A 6,711-nucleotide genomic window follows, 5' to 3' on the forward strand; every position below is an offset into this window, starting at 1 on the left:
GAAAGACTCACATGTGAGGGTTGGGCAGGGAGCCAGAAGACAGAAGGACCAGGCAAGTGTGTTCTGGAAGCTTGAGTGTTATTGAGGAAAGTAGTCGACTGTGTGCACAGCCACCGAAAGGGGAAGAAGACAAGCAGAGAGCAGCCAGCTGTTGCCACCGGGGTGGAGATTACCCTGCAGGGAAACACAGGCTTGGGTCTAGGACAAATTGATGGAAAATAAACGTTTCCATCTCCAGCCAGCGAGACCCTCTTGACCTCAACACCCAATTAGATGAACCTAAGGGACTGTCACGCTCTGATCACGATGCCTAGTCACAGGGTGAGGCAGAAGAAAGCCCAGGGTTATTTGGGTGCCTGAAGGGTGAGGGAAGATCTACACAGAACTCCCGCATTTCACAGTCCAGGTAAAGGTGATAGGCGGAAGCACTTCACGTGCCTATGAGAACCAGCCAACACCAACAGCGAATCTTTTTGGAAGTTTTCCTCCACGTGCCAGGCACTGTTAAAACTTCTTAACTAGAAAATAGTGAACACCTTAGAAGAGCAGGGTTAAAATTCCAGCTCCTGCACTGACTAGCTCTGTGGCTTTGGCAGGTCCTGCTGCCTTTGGGACTCAGTTCCCCATAAGTCAAGAAGTGGCTCCCCTGTAGGATTGGGCACCTGGCAGGCTCAGCATAATCTTCCACACCAGAGAGCTGCTCTTGGCCACTGTGGTCATCACTGGCCCAGCGCACTCTTAGAGGGCAGGTGTGGTGGGTAAAACTTGGCAAGATCACCAGAGTGTCCCTGAAGGTTGTGATTGGGTGGGTAACTGGTTGGAAACATTTTATTTTTTTATTATTATTTTTTTTGCATTTTTCTGAAGCTGGAAACAGGGAGAGACAGTCAGACAGACTCCCGCATGCGCCCGACCGGGATCCACCCGGCACGCCCACCATGGGGCGATGCTCTGCCCATCCTGGGCGTCGCCATGTTGCGACCAGAGCCACTCTAGCGCCTGAGGCAGAGGCCACAGAGCCAACCCCAGCGCCCGGGCCATTTTTGCTCCAATGGAGCCTTGGCTGCGGGAGGGGAAGAGAGAGACAGAGAGGAAAGCGCGGCGGAGGGGTGGAGAAGCAAATGGGCGCTTCTCCTGTGTGCCCTGGCCGGGAATCGAACCCGGGTATTCCGCACGCTAGGCCGACGCTCTACCGCTGAGCCAACCGGCCAGGGCCAACATTTTATTTTTATTTTAATTTTTCCTTTTACAGAGACAGAGTCAGAGAGAGGAATAGACAGGGACAGACAGACAGGAACGGAGAGATGAGAAGCATCAATCATTAGTTTTTCATTGCGTGTTGCAACACCTTAGTTGTTCATTGATTGCTTTCTCATATGTACCTTGACCGCGGGTCTTCAGCAGACCGAGTAACCCCTTGCTTGAGCCAGCGACCTTGGGCTCAAGCTGGTGAGTTTTTTGCTCAAACCAGATGAGCCCGCACTCAAGCTGGCGACTTCAGGGTCTCGAACCTGGGTCTTCGCATCCCAGTCCGACGCTCTATCCACTGTGCCACCACCTGGTCAGGCAACATTTTATTTTTGACCAATTTGCTTTTGGACCATGCGTCCAGAGCTGGAAGCAGGACTGGAAGAGGCACAAGAGTCCTCCCAAAGGAGCAGGTCTAGTAAATGTGGCAGAACTAATTGAAAAAAAATTGGGGCAGAAATGCTAAAGCACCAACACATTAATGTACTGCTCACAAAAATTAGGGGATATTTTATCACTTTATATTCATTTTGAAATTTCCCCTAATTTTTGTGAGCTGTATAGTTATGAACCAGTCATGGGTGAGAGAAAATGCCCACCAATGGCCTCTGTAGAGAAAAATGGTGAGAAAAGTGAAAGCTTCTAAAAAAGGTATATTTGTCTCAAGGTACACAAAACTCACAATGTAGGTTTTTCTTCTTGAGTTTTTTTTTAATTGATTTTTTTTTTTTTTTGTATTTTTCTGAAGTGAGAAGTGGGGAGGCAGACAGACTCCGGCATGCGCTCCACAGGGATCCACCCTGCATGCCCACCAGGAAGCAATGCTCCGCCCATCTGGGGTGTTGCTCCATTGCAACTGGAGCCATTCTAGAGCCTGAGGCAGAGTCCATGGAGCCATCCTCAGTGCCCGGGCCAACTTTGCTCCAATGGAGCCTAGGCTGTGGGAGGGGAAGAGAGAGACAGAGAGAAAGGAGAGAGGGAGGGGTGCAGAAGCAGATGGGCGCTTCTCCTGTATGCCCTGGCTAGGAATCGAACCTCGGACATCCACATGCCGGTCTGATGCTCTACCGCTAAGCCACCTGGCCAGGGTCTAAAAAATTGATCTTAAAAATATATTGAGCTTGACCAGGCGGTTGTGCAGTGGATAGAGCGTCGGACTGGGATGCTGAAGGACCCAGGTTCGAGACCCTGAGGTCGCCAGCTTGAGCGCGGGCTCATCTGGTTTGAGCAAAAGTTCACCAACTTGGACCCAAGGTTGCTGGCTCGAGCAAGGGGTTACTCCGTCCGCTGAAGGCCCACAGTGAAGGCACATATGAGAAAGCAATCAATGAACAACTAAGGTCTTGCAACGAAAAACTAATGATTGATGCTTCTCATCTCTCTCCATCCCTGTCTGTCTATCCCTATCTATCCCTCTGTCTATCTCTGTCTCTGTTAAAAAAAAAAAAAAGAAAAAAATCTAATCAGGTAAACATTAATAAATAATCTTTAAAATATATATATATGTTGAGCCTGACCAGGTGATGGCACAGTGGATAGAGCATCGGACTGGGATGTGGAAGACCCAGGTTCGAGACCCTGAGGTCACCAGCTTGAGCGCAAGCTCATCTGGTTTGAGCAAAGCTCACCAGTTTGAGCCCAAGGTCGCTGGCTCGAGCAAGGGGTCACTTGGTCTGCTGTAGCCCCCGGTCAAGGCACATATGAGAAAGCAATCAATGAACAATTAAGGAACCACAATTGATGTTTCTCATCTCTCTCCGTTCCTGTCTGTCTGCCCTTATCTGTCCCTCTCTCTGACTCTCTGTCTCTCCCACAAGAAAAAAAAATGTATTGAGTTACACACGTTTATAGTGTCATAAAGATGAGAAAGCACCAAAATATGGGAAATAAAAAGGAAAGGCCCCTTTCACACCCATCCCTACCCCCACACGCTGAGCAAACTGCCCTCCTGCCAGAGGCAGACATATCAGTCAGTTTGGCGTTTGAATTTACATGCATGTGGTTGTAGACATAAGGTTTCTTAAATGTTTTACACAAGTGAAGTACTAAATAAATAGTACACGCTAAACTGTACAAGTCATTCTTTGATAGGTACAAGTTAAGGGAAGGGCACACCAGATAGAGAGGACATTGTAGGCAAGACCTGGAGGCTACAGATTACGGGGCATATTGTGGCGAGTAGATAAACAGGATTAAAGCGGTGTGTGTGTGAGAGAGAGAGAGAGAGAAAGCGAGCGAGATCGGTCACATCAGACTATGCTGTGCACTCCCTAAGTCTCAGTGCCTTAACAAAGGATTGGCTCCCTTCTCCCCACCTCCACCAGGACAGTCTGAGGTGTCAGGTGGCTCTCCTCCAGCAGCGAATACGGAGTTCCGTGCTTTCACGCTAGAACCAGCCCCTCCATTTGGGCGTCTTTGGTCTCCATGGAGCGCACCCTGACTCTTACTTGCCTGGGACCGGAAGTGACGCGTATGATGTATGACGCTCACGCTTTTCCCACAGTGAGAACGCCATCATTCCAAGCTAGTATGGGGGAAGCCAGGACAAGCGGTTTGCGAGTGCGGAGACACATCCCGGCGGCTCTGTAGACGCATCGAGACTGTTCCAGGGTGGATATACATTTAGATCTTGAGAGCCCTGTGCTGGGCACTTGGGGTAGAGCTGTGAATAAGCTAGACATGGTCCTTGCCCTTACGAAGCTCCGGGTCTAATGTGGGAGACACGTAATTGCGAATTATGAGAAAACGGAAGAAAGAATATATAGCACTTGGAGGGTGTGCATCAGCCAGACTTTTATTTTTAGACATTATTTTGTAATTGCAAAAAACAACAACAAAAAAACACCCAAGACAGAGATTGTCTTATTACCATTTTGTTGGTAGTGTCTTCATGTCCTTGCTTATGTCATGTACACTTCCAACCTATATACACTCCCAGTTTGCCCTTTTAGTGAACTCAATCAGACCGGTAGCTGATTGGTTAAACAAAAGTTAGGTAAACTAGATTATTTGAGAAGAACATATCTGTATCAGGATAGTCTGGGTTATGTTCTAATAACAACCCCCAAATTGCAATGGGTTTTCTCAGTCATGCTAGGTGGAGATCTCATTCATGCTAAGATATCTCAAATATTGCCAAGTAGCATTGGAAACCATGCTACTCAGTAATTAAATGCTGCAGACTGAATTCACATGTCACTATTGCTCCAATCTCATTGGCCAGAGTTAATCACATGACCCCACAACCATAATGGCACCTCCTGGAAGTCTTTCCATTCCTGGGCAAGTAGGGAGTTAGAAATATATGGCAAATGTGCTAATGACCATCTAAACCCTTTAAATGTTTTTATTTTGATTAAGAACATTTAAACAGACATCTCTAAGTAGGACTAAGACCTTTCATTTAAGTGTTGGTTTCTCAGTTATCATACAATATATTCTTGTATAAATTATACCCACAAATCATGAGTCATATATCATTTCCAGAGGGTTTTTTGTTTTGAGAGAGAGAGGAAAAGAGAGGGAATAGAAGCATCATCTCATAGTTGTGTCAGTTTAGTTGTTCACTGATTGCTTCTCAAGTTTTTTTTTTTTGTGTGTGTGTGTTTTTTTAAGTGACTTGAGAACCTAAACACTTAGGTAGCAAACCAAAGGCTGGGTCTTCCTAGGTTTTTATGAGCTTTTTTGTTCAATCATTTACAGTTGCTTTGCTTGCAGCTAATTTGGCAGCATTCTTTTTTAAAGCAACTCACCTTTATTCTTCCAAGTGCAGGCAACCTGGTTTGCATATAAACAACTCTCTTGTATTAATATTTCACTGATTTGATAGGACTAAGTTATTAATTTAGGAACAACTGGCATAAACAGGTTTGGTAACAGACAGTTCCTTCTGAGGAAGTGTGCAGCTAACAGATGGGAGCAAAATTACTTAGTCATAATAGCCTGCTAGCTTGGGCAGCAGGTTTTATAGTTGACATGAAGTGTCTTTCGAACTGGCACATTGGGCAAGCAAGATAGTTTCAGAGTGTTGTACAGTAGTGTTACTAACAGAATCTCAACCTTGTGTTTTCCATTTACATTCTGACATGTTTTCATGTTGCTCATGCTGGAGTGTATCCTGGTCTACCTTTCTTAGACATGCTTAGGCAGTCGTGGGAATTCATACCCATACATGTGTCCTGATGGAATCTGGAAGGGGAAGGCATCAACTAGGTGGAGAGCAGGAAGGATGATCAGTCTGGAGACAGCAGCAGGGGCCACATGAAGCTGGGCCTTACAGGAGTTTATATTTAAATCTAAGGGCATTGGGCCTGACCAGGTGGTGGCGCAGTGGATAGAGTGTTGGACTGGGATGCGGAAGGACCCAGGTTCGAGACCCCGAGGTCGCCAGCTTGAGCGCGGGCTCATCTGGCTTGAGCAAAGAGCTCACCAGCTTGGACCCAAGGTCCCTGGCTCCAGCAGGGGGTTACTCGGTCTGCTGAAGGCCCATGGTCAAGGCACATGTGAGAAAGCAATCAATGAACAACTAAGAAGTCGCAACTTGCAACGAGAAACTGATGATTGATGCTTCTCATCTCTCTCCGTTCCTGTCTGTCTGTCCCCGTCTATCTCTGCCTCTGTAAAAAAAAAAAAAAGAAAGTTAAAAAAAAAAAATCTAAGGGCATTGGGAAGCCATTGGAGTGTTTAGATTAGTGGAATCAGAAAAGAGGCAGCAAGAGTTAGGAGACTCTCATCCTGGCAAGAGATCCTGATGGCTTGGACCAAAGAAATTGGTAAGGAATGAGGATTTGGGGAGATCAAGGAGGCTTCTGTCCCTGTGGTTCTTTCTCCTTCCTGCTGCCAGTAGTCAGGTGTCCTGACATGAGTGATCGTTAGAGCTTCAGAGGTACCTGTTGATATCTAACTTGCAGGTTGGGCCCACAGAGCACTGACTCCCCATTTGGCCACAATCTAGGTCCGGCCCCTCAAGGCCTGACTTCTAAAGGGGTGGAATGTTCCAGCCTCTACCCACACACATGTTCTTTGTAATCACGTTCATTCTCATTGTTACTCAAAAGCTGAGGACTCCCAAAGTTTTATCTCCAGATTCCTCTATCTGCATTGCTTGGTCAACGTCTAAAAAGGGAGTAGGGATTTCCCCTCCCTGTTCCTCCTATAGCCAGCTCCCTTTCACCAAACAGCACAAACCTTGGCATTATCCTTCACACCTCTCTCTCTCACTGTCTACACAAGTTCTTTGGGTTCCAGGTTAAAAATAAATTGTGAAAATGACTGTCTCTGCTGTGGCCACCCTGCCTGCGACCCATTCCATGTGTCCTCTCGCCTGGATTATGGCCAGTTTCCTTTCTGCTCTCCTTCTACTAGTGCCCTACAATCTTATTTACAACCCAGCAGCCAGAGGGGGTCCCTAAAAAACGTTTTAAGCCTGACCAGGTGGCACAGTGGATGGGACTGTTGGGCTGG

This window comes from Saccopteryx leptura, chromosome 3, assembly GCF_036850995.1.
Source record: "Saccopteryx leptura isolate mSacLep1 chromosome 3, mSacLep1_pri_phased_curated, whole genome shotgun sequence".
NCBI lineage: Eukaryota > Metazoa > Chordata > Mammalia > Chiroptera > Emballonuridae > Saccopteryx > Saccopteryx leptura.